General features: G+C 45.4%; 1 protein-coding gene and 1 long non-coding RNA gene across 2 annotated transcripts in view; one reads left to right on the top strand and one right to left on the bottom strand.

The window, feature by feature from the left end:
* Positions 1-26,361, top strand: part of LOC144584981 (uncharacterized) — a 464,602-nt gene that overhangs the window by 186,472 nt on the left and 251,769 nt on the right.
* Positions 19,058-26,156, bottom strand: LOC110070716 (uncharacterized). The gene is made up of 3 exons (XR_012082209.2): positions 22,797-26,156; positions 21,486-21,533; positions 19,058-21,078 (listed from the first exon to the last, which is right to left on the bottom strand). It is a non-coding gene; the product is annotated as an uncharacterized LOC110070716 (long non-coding RNA).

Raw genomic sequence — 26,361 nt, 5'->3', positions numbered from 1 at the left:
CAGAGTCTGCCAACAATGCATTTTTCATCTCTTGTAACACTCTGTTGCGTCTCTCAGCGACACCATTCTGAAATGGGCTATATGGGCTCGTTTTTCTATGTCTAATTCCCAGACTTTCTAACCATCTTTGAAACCTAGTGTTTGTAAACTCTGTACCTCGATCCGTTTGCAACTGCGCCACCTTGTGGCCAAATCTCCTCTCTACTGAAAATAACCATTTTCTAAATGTTTCAAACACTTCTGTTTTAGATTTTAGTGTATAACAATAAGAAAACCTTGTAAAATCATCCACTAGAACCATTGCATATTTCGCTCCTCCTAATGATGGAGGAAATGGTCCCATTAAATCTGCATGAACTAATTCAAATGGCCTGGTTGTGACTCTGTCACTTTTCCTCCCTTTTGGGGCCACATTTGTCTTGCTTCTTTTACAGACATCACAGTCCAAGTAATTTTTGCATTCCTTTATGTTTATATCCCTGGCAAAATGTTCCATTTTCTGTAATGATCTAAAATTTACATGACCCAGCCTCCTATGCAGTAAATGTATACAGTTATCATGTTGTGATTTGTTTGTATGTATCACATGTGCACTTTCATGTGTCTGGCTCTTTAACATGTACAAATTATTTTCTTGCTTCACTTTTGCAACTATTTTACCATTTTTCTTAATTATACACTCCTGTTTCTCAAAAGTGACAGTGAACCCTTGCTCAGCCAACGCTGATACACTTATTATATTAAACGACAATTCAGGAGCGTAAAATACCCCACTTATCTCAGTATTCAACGAAGGAATGTAAACAGTTCCTTGTCCTTCGACGGCCGTCTCTTGTGAATTCGCCATCATCACACTTCTGAGGCTGGTTTCATCTAAAAGACAAAATAGATCTCTATTATTAGTCAAATGCCCTACAGCCCCCAAGTCAATGAGCCACCCCACTGTGTGGCTGCCGGGAACCTTGTCCCTCGTTCCTCTGGTAACCAAGGAGACCGGCCTCATGTCGTTTCTTTGTTGAAACCGTTTGGAGACCTTCTTTCTGCCTTCTCTGTTGCTTGGAGGACTTCCGCTTTTGTCACAGTTCCGTTGCAGGTGATTGGTGGATCCGCAGAGGAAACAGGCTTTCGTCATCATCACTCTTCCTCTTTGTTCTCCGTCCGCCCTCCTCCTGGGCACGCTGCCATCAGAGTATCTCTGTCTCTCGTGGTCAGCACACACGTGGCTTGCCTTATTGTTCAGCATTCTCTGTTTTAAATGCTGTTCCTCCTGCAGAATTCTGTTTGTCACATATTCTTCTGAAAGCTCTGTTTCCGGCATGCTTTCCAAACTTGTTACTAGCATGGAGTAATCATCATTCAGAGAACTTAGCAAAATATACACGCGCTGTTCCTGAGGGAAGACAACATTCATTAATTGCAGTTGATTAAACATGTCCTTCATATTCTTTAAGTGTTCCGAAGCACACTCATCCAGTTTCATCCTGCATTGGAACAACCTCCTGGAAAGAGAAATCTTTGTGCCTGTCGTCTCCCTCTGATAAATGCCTTTTAGTTTATCCCAAACTGCTTTTGCTGTTGTCAGTCCTTGAATGTGGGTCAGAAGCGAATCTTCAATGGCCAAAATGATCGTGGCTAGAGCTCTCTCATGCTCTGCCTCTTCCTCCTCACTGGGCTGCGCTGGGGGGGCTCTAACGTAGTGCCACAGAGACTCCTTTCTCAACAACATCTCCGCTTTAATTGCCCACGTTCTATAATTATTTTCATTCAGTCTATTTATGGCCAGGCCACCTATATTTCCTCCCGTGCTGTATGCCATCCTTGCAGCTCTCTGTATCCTTCCCTTCCCTGGGTTTACAGACGAACTGGTTTCACTATCACTGCTGCTTAGGCTCTCCTCCTCTTTCATTTACTCATTTACTCACGTTTGCAGCGCAGCGGAACGTTGCTGGGCGCATAACCTCTGTTAAGGGAGTGTGCGTCTGTGACTTTATCTTGTCTCTCGCAGAGGAAAGCGCAGATAAACGCACACAACAGCTTCTTCTTTTCAGCAGTGTATTTACAAAATATATACAGGATATACATACATACAGCACTTCAGTAGCTCAGTATTCAAACCAGCAGCATGACATGCAGACATCAGTACACAGGAGAAGAGAAAGACTGTACAGAGTTCATTTCTTAAATACAATTCTGGCATCAGTCTGGTCCAATCCCGTCTAAGGTGACTTCATGCACACAGGTGTGGCAATCTTCATATTGCAGAGAATTGCATCAGCCAGGGATGAAGGAATGACGTCATCTTAATCTTGTTCTGCACACACACATATTATGTTCAGGCTATATAAAAATTATATACCTTAACACGGTTTTTCTCACGGAGTCCCCTCAGGCTCGTATCTCCCACCCCCACCCCGTTGGGGTTGTTTCCCCCCCACACACACAGACAACCTTCTCTAGCCGAAGTCTGGACGTGACCCTCCCAGGGGTGGGAGTGTAGGGGTGGGGGGATAGGAGGGGGCCCAAAGAAATGGGGCTTGGAGGAGGGAGAAGATATGGGACCAGCTGGGAAGGAGGGGTGTGGATGATGAGGATGATATTTCATTTCTATGACAGCCAAGGTGGCTGCTGATGTTCCCGGCCGAGGAACCCGGCCCTGACCTGAACCTCATCATCCACATCCCTCCTTTCCAGCCGACCCCCTCATCTTCTCCCTCCTCCAAGCCCCGTTTCTCTGTGGACCCCTCCTTTCCCCCCACCCCTCCCAACCAAGTGCCTCTGAGAAGAGGAGGGAGTTCTTCTCCCTTTCTCTTTGTGTGTGGGGGGGAGGGGGAGAACGTAGAGCTACGAAAGTTGTAGAGGAATGGGAAAAGGACCCCCCATGACCTCCTTCCCGCCTGAGGATCCGAACGGAGGCGGGCCTTTTGGGGGGTGTCCCCCCTTCCTTCTTCTTCTTCCCCTCCCCGGACATTGCAGGAAAACACCTTTGTTTTAATCTCTGGGTCAGATTGAATAAGAGGACTTCACAGCTATTTGGGGTCTCCTCCTCCTCTCTGTCTTGGGGGTGGGGGTGGGATGATGGTCAGATTCAGGCCAGAAAAGCTTTCCCAGCCTTCTGTCCTCCTCCGATGGAGGGAAGGGTCTCCCCGTCCTCCTCCTCCAAAAAGGCTGCCGGGGGGCTCACCCAGACCTCCTCCTTCGCCCCCTCAAGACCAAGCAGAGACAAAGCCAAGGGTTTGGCAGATGCAGCGGGGGGGTAGGAATAAGGAGGCTCTCGCACCCCCATGTGGTCTTTCCTGTTTCTGCTCCCTCCCTTTGAGGCTCCACCCCTTCCACCCTCCCCAACAAACATCCGCTTTCTTGTGGGGCCTTCCCCTCCCCCCACCCCTCCTTCCTTATCAAAGGGGGAAGAAGAATTAGAAGAGGAGCTGCTCCGCTATGCTTCCTCGTGAGTTTCCTGCCTGGAGGTGAGCAATTCGGGGGGGGGTTGCAAGACGGGGGGATTAAGGGGTAAAAAGGGGTTGCAGAGAGACAAAACCCGGGGGGGAAAAACAGCTCTTCCACACACACCCCGCTAACCCCACAGGTGGGTCTGCTCTGCACGAAGGCCTTGCCCGGGAGGGGGGAGGCGTCTCTTTATTTTGGTCCCCGCTCTTCTCTTCCTCCTCACACGGAGGGGGAGGGTAAATTGGGAGGGGCGGATTCCGCCCTTCCCCCCTCTGAGCAAGAAACCCGGGCCCTTTCTTTGTCTGTGTCTGTCAGTGGGTCCTCCTAGACCCCCTTCAAACCCAGACCTCCTCCCAAGACCGAGCCCAGAGAAGGCGAAGGAATATATATATTGGATTATATATATACACACAAACACACACCCGGGAGGAGAGTGTGGAAGGGCTTGGCAGATGGGGGTGATAAGGAGGCTCACGCCTCCCCCCCACATGGTTTTCTTCATTCCAGACCAACCCGGGCAACACAAAAGGAGGGGGGAGCCAGCCACAAGACCCCACCACCTGTGTCCCTCCCAGGTCCTGCGAGGGTTGTGAGTGAAGTCAGAGGGAAGAGTAGGAGTGGGTAGGTTGAAAGATAGCTGGGAATGATGATGATGATGCTTCATTTCTATGCCTCCCATCTGGCAGCCAAGGTGGCTGCTGATGCCCCTGCAACAGAGGGAAGTTCCCTGCACAGGAACCAGTCCCTGACCTGAATCCTGATGCTCCATTCCCCCCCATAGCAATGGGGGCAGGAGAATCCCTTGGGAGAGGGGCTGCCCATTTCCTATACTAGGAAAAGTGTGTGTGTATGTGTGTGTGTGTGTGTGTGTGTGTGTGTGTAGTCTTGTGTGAGGTTTGCTGCTGATGGTTTTGGGTTAAAAATATTCTCAGGAAATTGCCTGAATCTCCTCTTGGTTTCCCCTTTTCTTGAATATCTCATACTGTGGGTATTATTGTTGTTTAGTCGCTTAGTTGTGTCCGACTCTTTGTGACCCCATGGACCAGAGCACACCAGGCCGCCCTGCCTTCCATGGCCTCCCGGAGTTTGATCAAATTCATGTTGGTAGTTGTGGGTTTTTCGGGCTCTTGGGCCGTGTTCTGAAGGTTGTTCTTCCTAACATTTCACCAGTCTCTGTGGCCGGTATCTTCAGAGGACAGGAGTCAGAACTGCACAGAGCAAAGAGTTCAGAACAGGGCCAAAGAGCCTGAAAAATGCACAACAAACATGCAAAAGTATTTAAACTTTTAAAATAAATATATACAAAGTAAAAAAGCACTATTTGGCTATGTGTTGTTAACACAGAGAAGATTTTGTTCTCACCCAGCTGTGTGTAAAATCGATTGCCGGCTGTCACTGCCACATGGGTATATTTCCGCTCTTCCAAGGACTTTCACCCAGCATCAGTTCCATCGTCTGTTGTACTCCATGAAACCAAAAATCTATGGTTCTCAGTTCCTTTCTAATACAGTGGTGCCTCGCTTAACGAGCGCACTGTATAGCGACGAATTCGCATAGCGATCCCTTTTTTGGAATCGCTAATGCGAAGGCATACCAACGGTCCCAATGGCCGAAAATCGCATTGTATAAGTTTGTTGATGCAAATAGAAATATAGTAATATCCAGGTCTGCCAGTTTCAATGAAAGTGAGAATTGGGATAAAGTGCACGCTAATTCACAGATATTTATCCCATTAAATGACACAAGGAAGAGTCAGATTAGGAAGTCAGGAACACATGAAGAAGACACAAAGTCCTCTGTTGAAGAAGATGAAGAAGAAAATGAAGAAGAAAAAAAACACGTCAGTGAGTCAGAGAAACAGAAACACAGGGTCCTAGGAGGTCTGAAAGAGTAAACAAGGGTGTACCATCCAAGAGATTTGGAGTGGGTGGAGTAAGAGTCTGTCATGTATATGTAGAACGTAGAAATTATGAAGAAGTAATGCAACTTCCTGAGTTTGAAAAAAGGAAATGGCAAGATGCCATGGATGAGGAGATGAAATCCATGGAAGAGCACAAAGTGTTTATAGAAACTAGGCTACCTGCAGAACATAAGGTTATTGGTAGCAAGTGGGTATTTAAAAGGAAGTTACAAAATGATGGAAGTTACAGATATAAGGCAAGATTAATAGCACAAAGCTTTACTCAAAGAAAATATGTGCATTATGATGAAACAGATAGAAAATCCATGTCTGGATTTGTAATAAAGCTACGTAACAATGTAATTGGATGGAAGTCCAGGAAACAGAGTTCTGTAGCCACTTCGACTGCAGAAGCAGAATTTGCCGCTCTGTCAGAGTTGTGTTCTGAGTTAACCTGGTACAAACAATTAGCAAAAGATTTAAAAATTGAAACAAGTGATGCAATAAAAGTAACGGAGGACAACACTACATGCATACACATGGCTATAACAGAAAGAGTGAAAAACAGAAGTAAACATGTGGATATTAAATACCATAATGTGAGGGAGGCAATAAAAGAAAAATTAATTGAATTAGAGTATTGCCAGACAGAAGAAAATATAGCAGACATTTTGATTAAACCTTTGAATACTCAGAAGCATGAAAAATGTGTACAAGAGTTGGGAATGTGTTTTGTTCAGGCATAAAAAATTAGGAGGGGTGTCAGAATATTGTAATTTTTATAGGCCTGAATCTGTATCAAATGTGTTATTAATGAACTGCCATTATGAAGAGATGTGACTACTCACTGTGACTGGTGAAAAGATGATGAAAGGTGCAGAAGATGATACAATGTGTCCTGTGATTGGACTGAAGAAATATTGCAAATGTATATAAGAGAACTGTGTGTTCATAGCTTTCTCTTCTCTCTCTATCACTTGCTGCTGTCCTCTATGCCGGTTTGTATAATGATTTCCTGCCATGCTGAATTGATGCCAGCCTGTATATATTTGTATATATTGTAAAATACACCCGTCTTGCTAAAGAAGAAGAACGTGTCAGTGTCTTCAATTAACTCTGCGCATTTTCCTGTCGCCAAACCGCTTCAGATTTCGCCGCTAAATGGAGCGATCACTATGCGAGGCACTACTGTAATGACTATTAACTCTGTGTTAAAACACACTACATCATTACATTCAGTTATGCATTTAATCTAGCAAAGCAACTGAAGCAGAAAAACATTCTAACAGCAGCATGTAAATACAGTGGTGCCTCGCAAGATGATGTTAATTCGTTCCGCAAAAACATCGTCTTGTGAAAACATTGTCTTGCGAAACGCAGTCCCACATAGGAATGCATTGAAATCTAATTAATGCATTCCAATTGGGGGGAATCGTCGTTTTGAGGGGGAAAAGTCTTGCGAAATGCGTTTTCCCATAGAAATGCATTGAAATCTAATTAATGCATTCCTAAGGGCAAAAAAAGTCAGAAGAAAGTCAAATTAAAAAACTTTATAAATATCGAAAAACATTTGTCTTGCAAAAAAGCGCCCATTAAAAAATTATCTTGCGAGTCGTGGACCCAACTGTCAAAAACATCGTCTTGCGAAAAGCGTTTCTTAAAAAATCATCTTGCGAGTCATGGACCCAAATATCGTCTCGTGAAAATCATCCATAGGAAAAACCATATTCCGAAGTGCAACAGCAATCGCAAAAACCAATCGTCTTGCAGATTAATCATCCCGCAAGGCAATCGTCTTGTGAGGCACTACTATACATAAAAATTCAGTTAAGCGCTTTCATTAATCTGAAAAATAGAAAAACAATTATGTTAGTGATCATCAACAAAATGCACTCTATATATGCTCCAATAGCATATCAATAGTAAGACAGTAAAATCATGAGACAATGGATAATATAGCATTGATTCAGTATGCTAAAACACTATTGAACAGTAAAATAGGAAAAACCACTCTGTGTATGCTCAAGAACTCTTTGAGACACAATTTCAGAAAAACATGAAGAAATCAGAATTTCACCACTTTAACCATCTGCTACTTCTAAATCTGCACAATATATTCTGGACAAACCATTAGCAATCACTGCCTTTCTGCCAGGCATGTGTTGAATAACAAAATGATACTCTTGCAACACAATACTCCAGTACAACAATTTTGGGTAATGCATTTTCTGTCGGCTCAGCCATGTTAAAGCACATTTGTCTGTCTGCAAAACAACTTTATGAGCATGTAGGTATAGTTTTAAATGACGGGCTGTCCATAAAATTGCATAGGCTGCTCTCTCATGTCTGCAGTTATTTTCCTCCTGAGAATTAAGCTCTCTGCGGACATAAGCAACTGGGTGTAAGATTTCATCTTCACCTTTCTGTAACAACACAGCACCTACGCCCTAACCTGTTGCCATAGTTTGCATCATAAAAGATTTGTCAATGTCAGGTAATTTCAGAATAGGGTTCAAAGTAAGCTGTTTTTGCAAAACAGGAAAATAATTTTCACAAGCTTGTATCCAATTGATTTTAACAGATTCCTGTTTCCTTACTAGCTTCTGGATCGGCAAAACCAATTTGCTATAATCAGAAATGAACTCTTTGAAATGATCACTCAACTTGAGAAATGCCAAAACTTGTTCTCTCTCAGTAGGTGTTGACCAATTCTTTATAGCAAACACTAGAATATCTGAGGGTTGGCAGTATCCTGGTCCAATCCAATAACCCAGATAAGGAATTCTCCCCTTGAGCCATCGGCATCTATCAGCTTGTACCTTTAAACCAACGTTTTGCAATCTGCACAATACAATTTCAACATGTTGCATCTGAGAAGCAATAGCAGGACTGAGAAAGGCAAATCTTTCAATATTTCATTAGCAATTCTCTGAAAAGTAAGAGTTGTGTTTGTGACAACCCCAGACCTACTGGAGTATACCACCCTTTAGTTATGCTGCCACCAACCATTCCCTATAAGGAGCCACACAGACCAGGAATGGATTTTAATAAACAAAAGAACAAGGTTTATTGAAATAACAAACAGGGTAAATAAAAAAAATCAGGTAAATAGGATACTGGAACGTGGCATAGTCCAAATCATACACATACAACAAATTGGTTCCCACGGAACACTTTAAGGTAACGCACAGACCCTGAACCTATCAGTTCTGGCTACCTAGATAGAAACCTGAACCTATCAGGTATGTACTAACTGACAAACAGTTGTACTCAGTCTGACACACAGACTCCCACTCCTTCTCCACATCAGCTCCAAATACATATACAGTACAGCTCCTCCCCCCTGATGTCCCGCCTTCCACTCCCCATAGGATGGAACTTTCCCTCCAAACCCATGACAGACAGGTACCATCAGTGCTGTATGTGACACCTCCCCTCTTTATAAGTTGTTTTGCGGGGAAAAAGCTAAAGTGCTTTTCTCCAAAAAACAACCAGGATCAAAACACATAACAGTTATACATTATAACACAATACCATACTTACTCACTCTAGGTCAAACATATCACTTATGCATTTAAACATTAATATTTGCAATACATTAAGTTACCTTTATTAATACAAACCAAGCCTGTTCAATAAACAGGTACATTTAACTTTTGGTCACCAAAATATACACAGTCCATGGTTTCTTCACCGTCTTCACTCGTCGGGTCTTCTTGACAAGGCGTCAGCAACACAGTTCATTGACCCTCTGACCACCTTCACTTCAAAGTCAAAATCTTGCAGGTTTAAAGCCCACCTCATAAGTTTACTATTATGGGTTTTCATTGTCTTTAACCACTGCAGTGGTGAGTGGTCAGTGCACAGAACAAAATGTCTTCCCCAGATGTAAGGTTTGGCCTTCTGAATCGCGTATACTATGGCCAGGCACTCCTTTTCCACGGTTGCCAAATGTCTCTCACCTTTCTGGAGTTTCCTACTCAGGTAGGACACTGGATGCTGGTCACCATTTTCATCCTCCTGGCAAAGAACTGCTCCTACCCCGCTGTTAGACGCATCGGTGTAGATGATGAACTCCCGGTCGAAGTCGGGAGCACGCAGCACTGGATAATGGATGAGCGCCTCCTTCAACCTCCGGAACGCCTCCTCACAGTCGCTGGTCCACGGGATGCGGTCATCAGTCTTCTTCCGCGTCAGATCGGTCAGCGGAGTCGCCATCTCGCTAAACCTCGGGATGAACTTTCTGTAGTAGCCCACCAACCCAAGAAATGATTTGACTTTTTTCTCGGTGTTGGGTCTGGGCCAATCACGAACGGCTTCTATCTTGGTCTCTAGGGGTTTGATCACTCCTCCCCCTACTATGTGACCCAAGTATTTTATTTCTGGGCTACCCAGCTGACACTTGCTTGCCTTTACTGTTAGCCCTGCTGCACTTAACCTCTGCAGCACTATCTCCAGGTGTTTCAGGTGATCTTCCCAGGTATTGCTGAAGATCCCTATATCGTCAATGTAGGCCACAGTAAAGTCACTGAGCCCTGCTAAGGTCTGGTCCATCAGCCTTTGGAATGTGGCTGGTGCATTTCTGAGACCAAAACTAAGGACTCTAAACTCATATAGACCGAAAGGGCTGCAAAATGCGGTCTTTTCCTGATCCCTGGGATCAATCCTTAATTGCCAGTAACCCTTTACTAGGTCCAACGATGAAATGAACCGACCCCCTATGGTCTCAATCAGGTTGTCTAGCCTGGGCATTGGGTAGGCATCAGGAGTGGTTACGCAGTTTAATTTCCGGTAATCTACACAAAATCTAATGCTCCCATCAGGCTTGTCCACCAGGACTATCGGAGAGGACCAAGGACTAGAAGAGGGGACGATTATGTTCTCCCTAAGCATCTCGTCCAGCTCCTTCCGCACCTTGTCCCTATAGGGTCCCGTCACTCGGTACGGGGATACTGCTTGCGGGGTTGCATCCCCTGTGTGGATCCGATGCATCACTCCCTTCACTATCCCCGGCTTATTTGAAAAAACCTTATGGTATTTAGTGAGCAGCACTTTTAGTTCTTGCTGCTGGTCTTGGGTGAGTGCAGGACTGATCTTCACCTCATCTGGGTTGTATTTCACTTCCCCTCTACCCTCCCAGAAGGGTAATTCAGCTTCCTCACTCTCAGCTGCTTTTATGGCAAATAAAACCCTCTGTTCCCCTCGGTAGTAGGGTTTCAGGGCATTCACATGTACCACCCTCCGTGCTTGGTGTTCCTCCTGCTCTATAAGGTAGTTCAGGTCCGACATCTTGGAAATGACCCTATATGGTCCTGCCCATTTGAGCTGCAGTTTGTTCTCTTTGCAGGGCCTAGGCCAAAGCACTTCCTCCCCTGGGTTAAAGTGCCTCTCCCTGGCTTTCTGGTCATACCAGGTTTTCTGTCTGACCTTCTGAGCTTGCAGGTTTTCTGCTGCTAGCTCTAGGTTTCTCTTCAGGTCATTCATTAAAGTGTCTATATACGTCACAACATCTTGTGGGTCATCCTGGGTGATCTGCTCCCAATTTTGTTTGATTAAATCAAGTGGACCTTTTACTTTTCTCCCAAACAAAAGTTCAAATGGACTGAACCCGGTACTGGCTTGGGGCACTGATCGATAAGCAAACAAAAGGGATTGCAGCTTCTGGTCCCAATTGTTTGGATTCTCTGCCAAGTAAGCCCTAATCATGCGCATCAGAGTCCCATTGAACTTCTCAGTTAACCCATTACTTTCAGGGTGATAGGCAGTGGTTTCCTTGTGTTTAATTCCACAGATTTGCCATAACCGTTTCATGAGCTTTGATGTAAACGATGTGCCCAAATCTGTGATTATTTCTGAGGCAAATCCCATCCTGGACATATACCCCACCAAGGCATCTGCCACTGTGTTAGTTTCGATGTTAGTCAAGGGAATGGCTTCGGGGTACCTCGTGGCATGGTCCACAATGGTGAGAATGAACCGGTTCCCCCTCTTTGTGGCCTTGGGCAAAGGTCCCACAATATCCACTCCTATACATTTGAACGGGGTGTCAATCACAGGCAAAGGGCACAACTTCGCTTTGGTCCTGTCACGGTTATTCCCCTGCCTCTAACACACATCACATTGTTTACAAAACTCCTTGATCTGCTTCCCTATTTCAGGCCAGTAAAAATTTTGTGTGATTCTCTGCTGTGTTTTGTTCACCCCTAAGTGTGCAGCAAACATGTCAGAGTGCCCCCTTTGTAAGATCATGGGGCGATACTTTTCAGGTACCACTAGCTGACTTCTGATCCCATCTCCCCCTTTTGAGATATTCATCAGGGTCTCTCTATATAAAATTCCCTTTTTCTCGCGAAATCTCGCTGGGGTTTCAGGTGTTAGCTGGGTGTCTGCCACCTTTTCAAAACACTTTCGGAGAGTGGCGTCTGCCTTTTGCTCTTGGTCAAATTTGCTGTCTGTGGTTAAGGCTTCTGCCACAGCTTCGGGACTACCCTCATCTGCTTCAGCCTCGGGCTCTTCAGTACCCCCCTGAACTGTCCCCGTGGTGGCTTGTGAGCGTGTAATCACTAGCACCCGTTTCACATGTTCAGCCAGGTCATTTCCCACGAGCACGGCTGCTGGCAGAGTCGATGAAATCGCTAGCCGCCAAACTCCCCTCCAGCCTTGAAAGCTCACAGGTACCTCAGCTACTGGCAGTGAGATCACCTGCCCCTCAATCCCTGCCACCTTCATGCTCTCATTTGGGATTATATACTTCTTAGGAATAATGTCTGGATGGCACAGGGTCACCTGGGAACAAGTATCCCTTAGCCCCCTATACTGATGGTCAAGTATTCCTACGTCCACCCCTGCGGTCTCAAACAATTGCGAATCTGTCCTCACTAGTAAGCAGCGCTTGACCTCCACAAGAGGACCATTTTCCCCAGCCTGATCAGCAGATGTAACTGGTCCAGATTGAGTAGCCATGGTAACAGGCTCCCTCAATGGCAAGGAGCTTTGCTCTGTCTAGACACAGAACACAGCTTTTGGCTTGGTTCCACTCAAATCATGAGGCAAATTTCCCTTTAGCTGCTTTAATTTCTCACACTCTGAGATTAGATGGCCCTTTCCTTGACAGAAATAACATTTTCTGCTGTACTTGGAGTCTTTCTCATCTGGTTTTGGTTTTCCCTCCAAAATCTGAGGTCTTGGTGGTTTCATGTCTGAGGGCTTCCCTTCAACATGGGCCCCTCCACCTTGCTGGTTTTTCCCTGGTCCCTGAGAGTACCTGCTGTAGGTTTCTTTGGGTTTACCCACAGATTTCCCCTCAGCACCTAAGGGCTTCCAATTCGCGATCTCTGCCGCTTCTGTCACCGATTTCGGTTTCCTCTCCCTCACCTGGAACTTCAGTTCCCCATGCAGGACTGAATAAAATTGTTCCAGTGCTATCAGGTCTTTGAGCTGCTAGAAGGTCTCTGTCCCCTCCTGAGACAGCCATTTGTCTAGCAACCTCACCAGTTGGGCCCCCACTTGGGTAAAAGTCTGCTCTGGTTTTTTTGTGAGTGACCTGAATTTTTGCCTCAGCTGTTCAGCATTTATCCCATGCCGGGCAAACACCAGTTTTTTAAACTCAGCGAAGTCCTTCAGCAGTTCCACTGGCATCTCTGCATAGACTTCTGCCAGGCTGCCACTGATTAAAGATCGCATAATGGTCATCTTCTCAGTTTCCCTTACTGAGAAGTCCACAAACGCTCTTTCCACGAGGGAAAAGAACACCTCAGGGCAATCTCCCTTGTTGTACACAGGGAATTTCTTCAAGTCAGTTTTAGACAATTGGCCCACCTCAGAATCTCTATTGTTATTATTGTTCTGGTTCATCATTTCCAATTTTCTTAACTCAAACGCCATCCTCTCCCTCTCTCTCTCTAATTCGAATTGTCTTTGTTTCTCCCTTTCCCTTTCCTGTTTCTCTTCCCTTTCCATTTCTAATTGTTTCATCCTAAATTCATGCTGTTGGGCTAGGAGCATTTTTCTGAGTTCTGAGGTCAGTTCTCCCGTGCTCTCATCCTGCACTGAGCCAAATTCCTCCTCAGAACCTTGGTCTCCCTGTGGTTCTCTCACTTCCCCCATTTCTGCCATTTGGCTTCGAGTCAAGGGCATAATCCCCCCCCAGAACAGGTTGCCTTCAAAAGTCACGCCTCAAAATAAAATGACGACTTTTTTCCTTTTGCCTCAGAAACAGCCTTCTATAGACTGCTGCTGTCCCTCCAGCACCCACTTGCAACTGTTGCCAGACAGAATTCACCCCCTCTGCTAGGCCTCTCAGCAGACAGGCTAGATCCCTGTTACTTCATGCAGCTTTGCCTCAGCCCTTTCCCGCCAAAACGGGTTGCCTCAGAGCTCCCTAATCTAGTCCCCCCAATCTGAGTGTGCACGTTCTTCCACTAGCCTACCTCCCCGTGAGGTAAGCCTAGAAGATTACCTACGCGCCCTCAGATTTTCCCTGACTAGACCCCCCTTGCTCTGGGCACACTTGCCAAGGCTTTGCTGTACCATTGGACAACTGGACCAGTCGTATCCCACACGCTGGACACCAATCAATGTGACAACCCCAGACCTACTGGAGTATACCACCCTTTAGTTATGCTGCCACCAACCATTCCCTATAAGGAGTCACACAGACCAGGAATGGATTTTAATAAACAAAAGAACAAGGTTTATTCAAATAACAAACAGGGTAAATAAAAAAAATCAGGTAAATAGGATACTGGAACATGGCATAGTCCAAATCATACACATACAACAAATTGGTTCCCACGGAACACTTTAAGGTAACGCACAGACCCTGAACCTATCAGTTCTGGCTACCTAGATAGAAACCTGAACCTATCAGGTATGTACTAACTGACAAACAGTTGTACTCAGTCTGACACACAGACTCCCACTCCTTCTCCACATCAGCTCCAAATACATATACAGTACAGCTCCTCCCCCCTGATGTCCCGCCTTCCACTCCCCATAGGATGGAACTTTCCCTCCAAACCCATGACAGACAGGTACCATCAGTGCTGTATGTGACAGTGTTCTTCAAACCATGTGCTAATTTTTTAAACGGAATCTCCCAACGTGGCTGACAAAACTGGTTTTATCCCTCGACTCCTCATCTATTACCATTTGAAAGAGACCTCCTTCCACTCTAAGTACAGACATAAATTCAGAATTAGACACCCTCTCTGTTATAGTCTCTACACTGGGTAAAGAAACACAATCTTGTTCAGTTATCTGGTTCAATTGACTGAAATCCACTTCTTAAAATAACACGATCTGAATTTTCTCTGGGTACTGTCCATATAGGATTATTCCATTCTGACTGGCTAGGCTCAATAACTCCGGAGGCCAACAATTCATTAACCATTCTCTCCACATGTCTGACATTATTTCCTTCAACATACATAGGATCACAGGTAACAGGTCTATGATCACCAGTAGTAATCACATGTTTCACTATTTCACAATTACCAGGTTCATCAGTAAACACTTCACTGTAATAGACAAGAATAGATTAAAGACACTCTTGTGCATCCCCTTCTGGATCTTCAGTTTCCCCCAAACCATCATTAACCAAAGCATTTTCAACATTTCCAAAAATAGGCAAGATCTCTTTGACCGGCTTGATCCAAAATTGTTTTACACATTTACATTTTGGCTATTGCAGGCAGATACAATTTCATCCTGTTAACATGACAAATTGAAGATTTATTACCAGGACATTTCATCTGGACAAGATAATTGGTCACCCCTAGTCTTTGCAAAATTCTGCCTGGGCCTTCCCAACTGGATTCTGATTCTGCAGCTTCTGAAAGTTTTGCTACAAAAACATGGTCCCCAATAGAAAATTCTGTGCTCCTTACATCCCTGCAAGTTGAACATGACTGTACATACTTCTTGACACTTCTTCTCATTTTAGGCCCATAAAAATACACATTTACCATTTGCAAGGTCTTCTTAAAACTATAAATGTTGACGTTTACCCTCATGAATGAGATTTAAAACCTGTAACCTGAAAAATTGAGGAACAGCTACCTGCACTAAAGGATTTGAACCCCTCAGTGAGTGTGTTTGGACCTTACGACAAAGCAAGCCATCCTTATTCCAGTAAAAACACACAGGTTGAGGCAAATCATCTGGCTGTTCTGCCCTTTCTCGAGCTGCACTCAAATTTATTATTTATTTATTTATTTATTTTATTTATATCCCGCCTATCTGGTCAAACAAGGACCACTCTAGGCGGCTAACAATCTTAAAATAGTACAATAAAAATGTAAATAACAGTTCTAAATCATAAAACACTACAATACAGTGCGAAAACACAAAACATAAAACAGTAAGGGAGAAAGAAAGAGGTCATGAATTATGTAATGGGAAGGCCTGCCGAAACATCCAAGTTTTTAATTGCTTCTTAAAGGTACCCAGCGAGGGAGCCCTGCGAATCTTAGGAGGTAAGTTGTTCCAGAGGCGAGAAGCCGAGAAGGCCCGATTTCGTGTCTTTTCCTTCCGGGCCTCCCTCGGCGTTAGGCTCCTCAGCCTCACCTCCTGGCTCACACGAGTGACACGGGTAGATCTTGGTGGGAGTAGGCATTCCACCAAGTATCGAGGCCCTAAACCGTTTAGGGCTTTATAGGTAAGCATCAACACTTTGAAGTCGATGCGGAATCGGATGGGCAGCCAATGGAATGCGGCCAGAGAGGATGAAATATGTTGGTATTTTTTCACACCACTAAGTAATCTGGCCGCCGCATTCTGCACCACCTGTAATTTCTGCAGCAGCCTCAAAGGTAGCCCCACGTAGAGCGCATTGCAGTGGTCTAATCTCGAGATTACGAGCGCATGCACCAAGGTAGCGGGTGTCGCTAACACGGGTTCGAAAACACGCGTGTAAGCTTGAGCAGAGAGCAATCAGGAGTTTGCACATGCTAAAATGGGCTGAATGAGTCCAAATTCAGCTAGCCTTGATACAACACTCCTTCTCGCAGGTCTCCCTACATAAGAACACCCTGGTACTCTCAGATATTATTATGAAAAGGTCAAGTGGGCTTTGTAGTCCTTAGACTTAACTTGCACCACTGACAGGACTCTAAGTAAGCTAGGCCAAGGCAGCACTCTCAGATGACCCTATGACAAGTGTACTGTTCAGAAAACCAATTGAGTTTTATAATCTTTATTTTATTAAAGAAAAAGCATGTTACTAGGTATCAAAGCCAAATTAAACCAAAACAAATAAACTAGCATTGTGCTGTTTAGTTACAAAGATGTAGTGAGGCAAAGAAAACATGAAAAATAGAAAAGTATTCAAAAACCCAAAAAGCCATTAAAAAGAATAAAAACAGTTTCAGTCCAAGAAATCATTAGTAAAAACAAAATAATCCAAGTAGGTTATAAAAAGGCTATAGTCCTCAGTGATACTGTAGAATAAAAATCCCTTAACAAAAGTAAAAATCCATTATATGTCCCATAGTCCTTAGAAAAGTAAAATCCAGTAAATATACCATAGTCCTTACAAAATTACAAGAGCATAGTCCATATGGAGTATTCCAAGAAAAGAAGTCCATAAAGAATATTCCATAGAACAGTCCATAGAAAATAGTTCATGCACAGTCCTTAGGAAAAATCCCATAAGTCTAAAAGTAATCCAGCAAAGCATAGAAACCAGTCCATGTAGGTAGGCCACCAGTCCGTCTCGAAAGACATTAGGGTGAGTCCTAAATGGCTGAATAGTAGGTCACGAATCACTGAAAGGTCGGTCTTGGAAAGACAATGTCCATAGGCAAAAAGTTCCTTTTTCAAGAGTAACTGGCAAGGGCTTAATGCACCTTCCCACGATGTCATCCAATCAGAGTTCGTTACTAGGCAAACAGTCCTGTTGCATCACATGACTTCTTTCCCATACCACACCAGATGTTATTTGGGTTACGGTGGTTTCTCAAAGAGTCACAACAATTCCCATCTATCTAATCACACAGAGTCCTTTCTCAGGCTCTCAGAATAACATTCTCTCTGCTCGCCTGGAAAACAACTTGTCAGCATAGCAAAGATACTTCATACAAAGAAACAAGATGGAACCTCTCTGGCTTATTTCTTAATTACAAAACCCATATGCCTTTAAAAGATTTTAATTCAAAATCCCATCTCATCACAGCGGGCGCCTCCACATCAAGGTAGGACCGCAGCTGGGCTAGATGCCTGAGATGAAAAAAGGCGGTGCGGACCACCGAAGTCACCTGGGATTCCATAGTGAGTGCCGGGTCCAGATGGATCTCCAAGCTGCGGACCCCATCCTTGGCGGGAAGAGTCACCCCCCCAAAAGTGAGGGGGTTTCCCAAACCCCCAGCTGTGGGGGCGCCCACCCTCAGTACCTCCGTCTTGTCCGGGTTCAGCCTCAGCCCATTCTCCTGCATCCATTGCAGTATAGTCCCCAGGCAGCGCTGGAGGGACAGGATGGCATCACCGGGCAAGATGGAGCGTTGGACATCTCTGCTCGACTCACTGTATTCAAAAAAGGAGAGAGATCCCGGCGGATGGCCTCCACTTTTGATTTAAAAAATGCTGCAAATTGGTCCGGCGAGAAACTAGAGGGAGGCCCATCACTCAGACCAACTCCGGATAGGTTGTGTACTATACGGAATAATTCCGCCTGCTGGTTGGACGATTCGCTTATCCGGTTAGCGAAGTATGCTCGAGTGGCAGCCTTTACCTTGGCCAGGTAAAGGTTAGTAGCGACCTTAACAGCTATCCAATTAAAATCCGTCGGGTCCTTTCTCCATTTGCGCTCTTGCCGTCTCCTGACCCGCTTCAACGCCCGGAGGTCCTGGTTAAACGAGGGCACCGGGCGGTCTCTACGGCGGAGAGGGTGCTTAGGAGCGATCATGTCTACAGCCCTAGCTGCAGCTGAGAACCAACCATCAACCAGAGCATCGACAAGAGCGCCAGCCAGGTCAGCTGTGACACCTCTCATGGCATCCTGGAATCCAACCGGATCCAGTAGCCTTTGAGAGCGGACCATAACAATAGGTCCCTGCTCCCTGCGAGGGGGGAGAGCCATTTTGAGGGTGCATTTTATTAGGTGATGGTCCAACCATGACAAGGGTACTGACTCAAGGTCAGTCACCATCGGACCACTCTCGCTCCCATTAGTGGAAAAGACCAGGTCAAGTGTGTGGTCACCCACGTGGGTGGGGCCGTTGACATGTTGGGACATGTTCAAGAAGGCCATGGTCTCCAGAAACTCAAGAGCTGGCCCGGAAATCTCTGCCCCCGCATGCACGTTGAAATCCCCCAAAACCAATAGCTTCGGGGAGTCCAACAGTGCCACGGAGACAAAGTCCACCAGCTCCGGTAGGAAATTGCTGGGTCGCGGGGAGCACGGTAGCCCAGCAAGATCCCAATACCATCCCTGGCCCCAATCGACACGTGGAGAGCCTCAAGACCCGGCTTTACCACCGAGGAGCGCCTAGCAACCTCCAGGTTGGATTTATAGACAATGGCAACTCCCCCCCGACCCTCCAGTTTACCCTGGTGTTGGACAGCATAACCGGGCGGGCAGATGAGAGCTAGGGGGGACCCCCCTCTCCGCCAATCCATGTTTCGGTTATGCATGCCAGGTCTGCATCCTGCTCCAAGATAAGATCGCAAATTACTTGGGCCTTGTTGGATACAGACCCGGCATTCAACAACACCAGGCGCAGAGTGGATGGACGACTGGGCTGGCTACCTCGATACTGGGGGTTGGACACCGTCTCAGAACAATGAACAGGTTTTAAGCATCTGTCCGTCGTTCTTCTAACACGTGCAGGGATGGCGCCAACGCCATATCTTCCCCTACCCGTGACCACAGAGATGTTTTGGGGCCCCACGCTGGGAAGGCAGGCCTTCCATTCCATGACTGGGTGGAGAAAAGGAAAGGAAGGAGAAGGGGAAGAGAAAAAAGCAAAAAGGGAGAGGAAAAAAGAAAAAAGGGGGGGAGAAAAAACCTGTGTAACTTAATATAAACAGATCAAAAAATAATCAAAAAATAATCAAAATCATAATCATATACAGGGCATATGTAACATCATTATGCAAACAAACTTTTCAGGAACAGTAACACGTGAAAACTTCCCCTCCGTTTGCTTCAATAAATCAGCTTTATGCTTTGCTGACAATTTCGGCCTTGTACCATGAAACTTTTGAATGGCTGGAACAATTTCTGAGCTTGGCAAAACATTACTGGGTCCAGTCTCTGAGCTGCAAATCACTTTTACTCCCTTTGAAATCACACCAGTTGTTGTTGTTTAGTCGTTTAGTTGTGTCTGACTCTTCATGACCCCATGGACCAGAGCACACCAGGCCCTCCTGTCTTCCATTGCCTCCCGGAGCTGGGCCAAATTCATCTCATCTCAGCTCCCAGCTCTCAAAAACACAGAGTGCAAAAGGTCAATGAACTCCACCCAGCCACAAGGTCAAGGGATTACTGCACACAAAAAACCAGCTAACGACACCCATCAGCCACAGGGACAGATAATCCCCCCTCTTGATCAAAACAATGCAGCCATAACAAAACACAATCAACCATCTCCTGATTAGGACAATAGCCTACCTCACCAACTAGCCTTCTCACAACCATAAATACTCCACCCACTCTCAGCCTCCCAGAGCACAGTTTGCTGTCCTCTGAAGATGCCGGCCACAGAGACTGGCGAAACGTTAGGAAGAACCACTTTCAGAACACGACCAAGAAGCCCGAAAAACCCACAACAACCATGACTCATTTGAGTCGGATACGGGGAACCCACACCCTGCTTCCCCTACTGAGGATTTTTCATCATATTCTCAGATGATTGCTAGGATGGCTCAGGCTTTGAATATGCAGACTCAGGTGCCACCCCCTCCCACAGACGACCCAATCTTTGGGGAGATTGATAAAGAATCTTCACAACCCATGAGCCTTAATTACGTTTCCAAGTTGTATAATCTGATCATGGACGCTTGTTCCCAGCCTGCCACTCCTCTCGCTGTCTCACGCAGGATTGAGAATATGTATAGAGTTCATGGGGATGAGATCAACTTTCTTTCTAAACATCCTGCCCCTAATTCTGTTATAGTGCATGCCAACGCGTCTAAGGCCTCTGGTAGACCTCATGTCACCCCTACCAACAAAGAAGGTAGGAAAATAGACGTACTGGGCAGAAAACTTTATTCTTTTCAATCGTTCCTTCTGAAGATTTGTAATTATCAAGCCATAATGGGAGCATACCAAAAGCACCTGTGGAACAAGGTACTCCCGGCACTTCAGGCAGCACCTCAGGAGATTAGGCAGGAATGTCTGAACGCCCATGCTGAAGCCATGACTTTATCGAAGCATCAAACCTTGGCAGCTAGACATGCCACAGATGTCGCAACTAAGTCTCTTAACTCTGCCATTACATTGCGTAGGCACGCTTGGCTTAGGGCTTCTGGAATTATTGAGGATGTAAGGAAACAAATTGAAGAGCAAGCCTTTGACACTAAAGGTTTATTTCATGAAAAAACAGATGAATCATTGAAAACAATACATGAAAGTAAGAAGACAGCGAAATCATACACTATACACCAGCAACCTCGGTTCCAGAAGCAGCAGTGGCAACGGCAGGTTCCTCAGTCGCAGTATCATCCACAAAGTTCTCAGGCTTACCGGACTTTCAGGGCACCTAGTAACAGGTCTTCTCAGCAATCTGCCGTAGTACCTGCATATAAACAACAATCATCACACAAACGCAAACCTTTCGCCCTTCTGCTAAGAAATCCAAACAGTTTCTTTGACTCTGTCCCAAATCAGTGCCTCGATTATCGGACTCGTCTTTCTCCATTTCTCAAAAACTGGCAAACCATCACACAAGACGCTTGGGTCTTGAGCATCATACAATTCGGATACCGCCTAGAGTTTCTAGAACTTCCTCCTCTGGGATTTGTCAAGATAACAACTTCCAACCCCATCCTAGAGGAGGAGGTCCTCGCTCTACTTCAAAAGAATGCTGTACAGGTGGTCTCCCCTCAGGATCTTCCAAGGGGGTTCTACTCCCGTTATTTCACCGTTCCCAAAAAGGACAGAGGGTTGCGGCCCATCCTGGACTTGAAAAACCTCAACACTTACCTTCATCCTCAATGGTTCCGGATGGTCACGTTGGAGTCCATCGTCCACCTGTTAAGGAAAGGAGACTGGTTTACAGTCATAGACCTCAAGGATGCATATTTTCATATTACGATCCACCAGCATCACAGAAAATACCTGAGGTTTATCGTCAACAACACGGCATTCCAGTATACGGCCTTACCCTTCAGTTTAGCGACGGCGCCACATACTTTTACAAAGTGCATGGCTCCGGTTGCCGCATTTCTCCATCTTCAGGGAGTAAAGATATTCCCCTACATCGACGATTGGCTCATAGTGTCGCCATCCAAACGAAAAGCCACACAGGATACAGACCTTACTCTACACACACTCCAGAACCTAGGTCTCTCTGTAAATTGGGAGAAGTCCACCCTCAAACCTTCTCGGGTGATGTCCTACATAGGGGCAACACTGGATTAAAAAAGAGCAAGGCTCTTCTTACCTTCGGACTGCATTCGAAAGTTACAGTTGGCCCTACAAGGTTTCCGGCCTCATGCACTAGTGTCAGCTCATCAGGCTCAACATCTGCTAGGCCTTATGGCCTCAACAATGGCCGCCTTACCACATGCCAGGCTGAAGATGAGGTCCTTACAAGCATGGCTAATGCATCACTTCAATCCCTTGCTCAACCATCCGACCAAACAGCTAGAAGTCTCTCCAGAACTGGCAAAGCAGTTGATCTGGTGGGGTTTTTGCGCTCACCTCCTTCTGGGCCGACCTTTCCAACCTCTTCAGCTGTCTGCGCAGGTTACGACGGATGCGAGCCCCATGGGTTGGGGGGCTCATTGCAACGGGCATACCATAAACGCCCTTTGGTCACCACGTCAGAAGGGTCTCCACATAAACCACCTGGAGATGTTAGCAGTAATCAAAGCCTTCAAGGCTTTCTTACCATTGATACAGGGTCGTGGTGTACAGGTTGTAACAGACAACATCACGACCCTGTATTATATCAACAAGCAAGGGGGAACAAAGTCTCTATCCCTTCTTTATCTCGCTGTGCACCTCTGGGAATGGTGCTGTGTCCATCACATTTTCCCGATGGCAATTCATATATCGACCTCTGAAAATTACCTAGCGGACATTCTGAGTCGTATGAAAGGACAGTCTCATGAGTGGGAACTGAACGACAAAGTGTTCCAGATGTTGTGCACCAGGTGGGGGCGACCATCCATCGACATGTTCGCCTCACACGAAAACAATAAATGTCCTGTTTACGCCTCCCGAGCAGGGAAGGGACCATCCTCCCTGGGGGATGCGTTCATGGTTCCCTGGAGAAAACATCTAATTTACCTTTTCCCACTGATCCCTCTGATCCAGCGGTCAATAGTCAGGCTGACTCAGCACAGATCCTCAGCTATTCTTGTAGCTCCGTATTGGCCATGTCAGCCGTGGTTCTCAGCCCTGAGAGAGATGGCGATGGATGTACTCAGGCTTCCGTTGGTACCGGACTTGCTCTCGAGGGATGCAGGCACGATTCTTCACCCAGACTTGGAGTCCCTCCATCTGACCGCTTGGAGGATCTGCCGAAGATTAAAGAAATATTAGATAGATCCAGGAAACCCTCTACTAAAACACTATACAATTATAAGTGGAACAATTTTCTTCATTTTGCCTCTTCCAATGGCCTACAGGCCTCTCCAGTTTCATTACGAACCTTGCTGGTTTATCTGAGACACTTGTTTGACATTGGTCTTTCGGTGTCAACTTTAAAAGTTTATGCGGCTGCAATAATTGCTTTCCAGACAAAAGATTCTGATGCTTCACGTCTATTCTCCCACCCAACCTTCAAAGCCTTTCTGAAAGGGCTCATCAATACTCATCCACCTGTCAAGCCACCAATCCCACAATGGTCCTTGACTCAAGTTCTGAATGCACTCATGAGGCATCCGTTTGAACCTCTCTCTTCCTGTGATCTCAAGTTTTTATCCCTGAAAACCTTGTTTCTGGTAGCTATTACTTCTGCTAGGAGAGCGTGTGAGCTGGCAGCATTGCGTTCTGATGCCCCGTATATACAGTTCTTCAAAGATAAAGTTCTACTGTTTCCAGATGTTTCGTTCTTACCTAAAGTTGTTACAGATTTTCATCTGAACCAGCCCATTTCATTACCTATACTATTTCCTGATCCTTCTACTGACATTGAGAGGATGCTACATTCACTAGATGTTAAGAGGGCATTGTCTTATTATATCTCCAGAACTAAAGACTTTAGGAAGTCGAATAGGCTTTTCCTGTGTTACTACGGTTCACACAAGGGTTTTGCTGCATCATCGCCCACGTTGTCGAGATGGATTGTTTCAACCATCTCTTTAGCTTATCGCCTAGCTAATAAGGATGTGCCTGACGGTCTTAGGGGACATTCCACCAGGTCGGTTTCAACTTCTATTGCCTTACTTCGGGGTGTGGACATCCTCGACATTTGTAGGGTATCGACGTGGCCCAGGGCGTCGACATTCATCACCCGCTACAGACTCGACCTTTGGGCCAAGAGAGAAACATCCTTTGGAAGGGCCGTTTTGACATCAGTCTTACAGTGACGGCCCACCTTCCGGTAAGTTAGCTTGCCAGTCACCCAAATGTGTGATTCACAGAGTTCACTTTGAAGAAAGAGAGGTTACTTACCTGTAAATATGGTTCTTCAAGTGATACTCTGTGAATTCACGCATACCCTCCCGTCCTCCCCACTGTCCGTCACTGCCTGGCTTATGGTGAGCTCTAGCTCTAGCTTTGGCAATGGCGGACATGTGGAACTGAGTGGGAAAGAGAGGTGACACATGCACGTAGGGGGCAATCTGTATTATCTGTCTTTCAGATCAAAAGCTCGAGAAGATTCTGAAGGTTCCACGCAGGCACGGATCTAACCCAAATGTGTGAATTCACAGAGTATCACTTGAAGAACCATATTTACAGGTAAGTAACCTCTCTTTTTTCCTGATGGATTACCTTATTGGAACTGTTTTTATTCTTTTTCTTGTCTTTTTGAATTATTTTAATGTTTTTGGACACATGTCTTTTTCATTGTTTCTTTATTTCACTACTGATTTGTAATTAACCAGCATAATGTTTATTTGTTTGCTTTTGCATAATTTGACTTTTTCTTTAAGGAGCTTACTTTTTCTTTAATAAAATAATGATTATAAAAATCAATTGGTTTCCTGAACAGTAAACTTGTCATAGGTCAACTGATGGTGCTTGCCTCGGCCTTGCATACTTAAGGAGTCCTGCCTGTGGTGCATAATATGTCTAAGGACTACAACGCCCACATGGTTTTCTATCAGTAATATTCAAAGGTACAAGAGTGTTCTTATTAGGGCAGACTTGTAAGAGGGAGGATTGACACGCCTAGCTGAGCTCTAGAACTCTCTCAGCACATTTTAGGGTGTATAATCTCCTAATTACTCTCTGTCCGACCGGTCAAGCATCCTCTTGGGGAGCTGATAGCTGACAATGACCAGCTTGTTCTCTTGACAAAACTCTATTAGCTTTTGCCCTGCTTCATTTTGAACTCCAAGGCCAAACTTCCCTGTTGTTCCTTTTATCTCTCGACTCCCTACTTTAGCATTCCAATCCCCTAGAATGAGAAGAACATCTTTCTTTGGGGTGAGTTCTAGAATGTGTTCTAAGTCTTCATAGAATTGGTCAGTTTCAGTCTCCTCAGCATTGGTGGTTGGTGCATAAACTTGGATTATTGTGATGTTGAAAGGTCTGCCTTGGATTCGTATTGACACCATTCTATCATTTTTGAGATTATACCCCATTACAGCTTTTCCTACTCTTTTGTTGACTATGAGGGCTACTCCATTCCTTCTATGGGATTCTTGCCCACAGTAGTAGATATGATAATCATCTGAATTGAATTCACCCATACCTGTCCATTTTAGTTCACTGACGCCCAGGATGTCAATGTTTATTCTTGCCATCTCCTGTTTGATCACATCCAGCTTACCGAGGTTCATAGATCTTACATTCCAGGTTCCTATGCAGTATTCTTCTTTGCAGCATCGGACTTTCCTTTCACTTCCAGACACGTCCACAGCTGAGCGTCCTTTCGGCTTTGGCCCAACCACTTCATTAGCTCTGGAGCTACTTGTACTTGTCCTCCGCTCTTCCTCAGTAGCATGTTGGATGCCTTCCAACCTGAGGGGCCCATCTTCCAGCATCATACCTTTTCGCCTTTTGTTTCTGATCATGGGGTTTTCTTGGCAAAGATACTAGAGTGGCTTGCCAGTTCCTGCTCCAGGTGGATTGCATTTAGTTGGAACTCTCCACTATGTCCGTCTTGGGTGTCCCTGCAGGGCATAGCCCATAGTTTCTCTGAATTACTCAATCCCCTTCGCCACAACAAGGCAGCAATCCATGAATCACACCAGACCCTTCCGCTTTAGGAAAAACATGACTCTGCTGCTGCAAAGGGTTTTTTAAGATGGAAGGCTCCTCTGCCATAGAAAGCCCTGTCTCACTGTCCGTTGCAATGCCAGTTTCCCAAGAAACTGTTTGCTACGGGACAGAGAGGATTCTGAGTGAGGAAACTCCTTAAATAGACAAAACCGGGTCCATGTGTTTTCCCCAAGGCAGTACCTTCACTCATTCACCGGGTCTGGCCCGATTTCTTTGAGAACCAAGATATACACATGAGCTCTAGAGATATAAAATTCTCCTAGCATTCAGGAATATACTGGACCCTTGGTAGCGTTACTTTTCCGTGGCCTTGTAAAGAATAACCAATTAGGAAAGATAATTGTAGCATTTGTTCTATTCAAGAAGCCAAACTCCAGATCTTAAGAATATTTTGTTTTATTAGAAAAATAAAGTTCTGAAATGTGACCTCGTCTAAGATCGCTGGCAAACCACGTCTGGA

The sequence above is a fragment of the Pogona vitticeps genome, chromosome W (assembly GCF_051106095.1).
Source record: "Pogona vitticeps strain Pit_001003342236 chromosome W, PviZW2.1, whole genome shotgun sequence".
In the NCBI taxonomy this organism is placed as follows: Eukaryota; Metazoa; Chordata; class Lepidosauria; order Squamata; family Agamidae; genus Pogona; species Pogona vitticeps.
The sequence above is the reverse complement of the archived record's forward strand: the minus strand, read 5'-3'. Positions and strand labels throughout refer to the sequence as shown.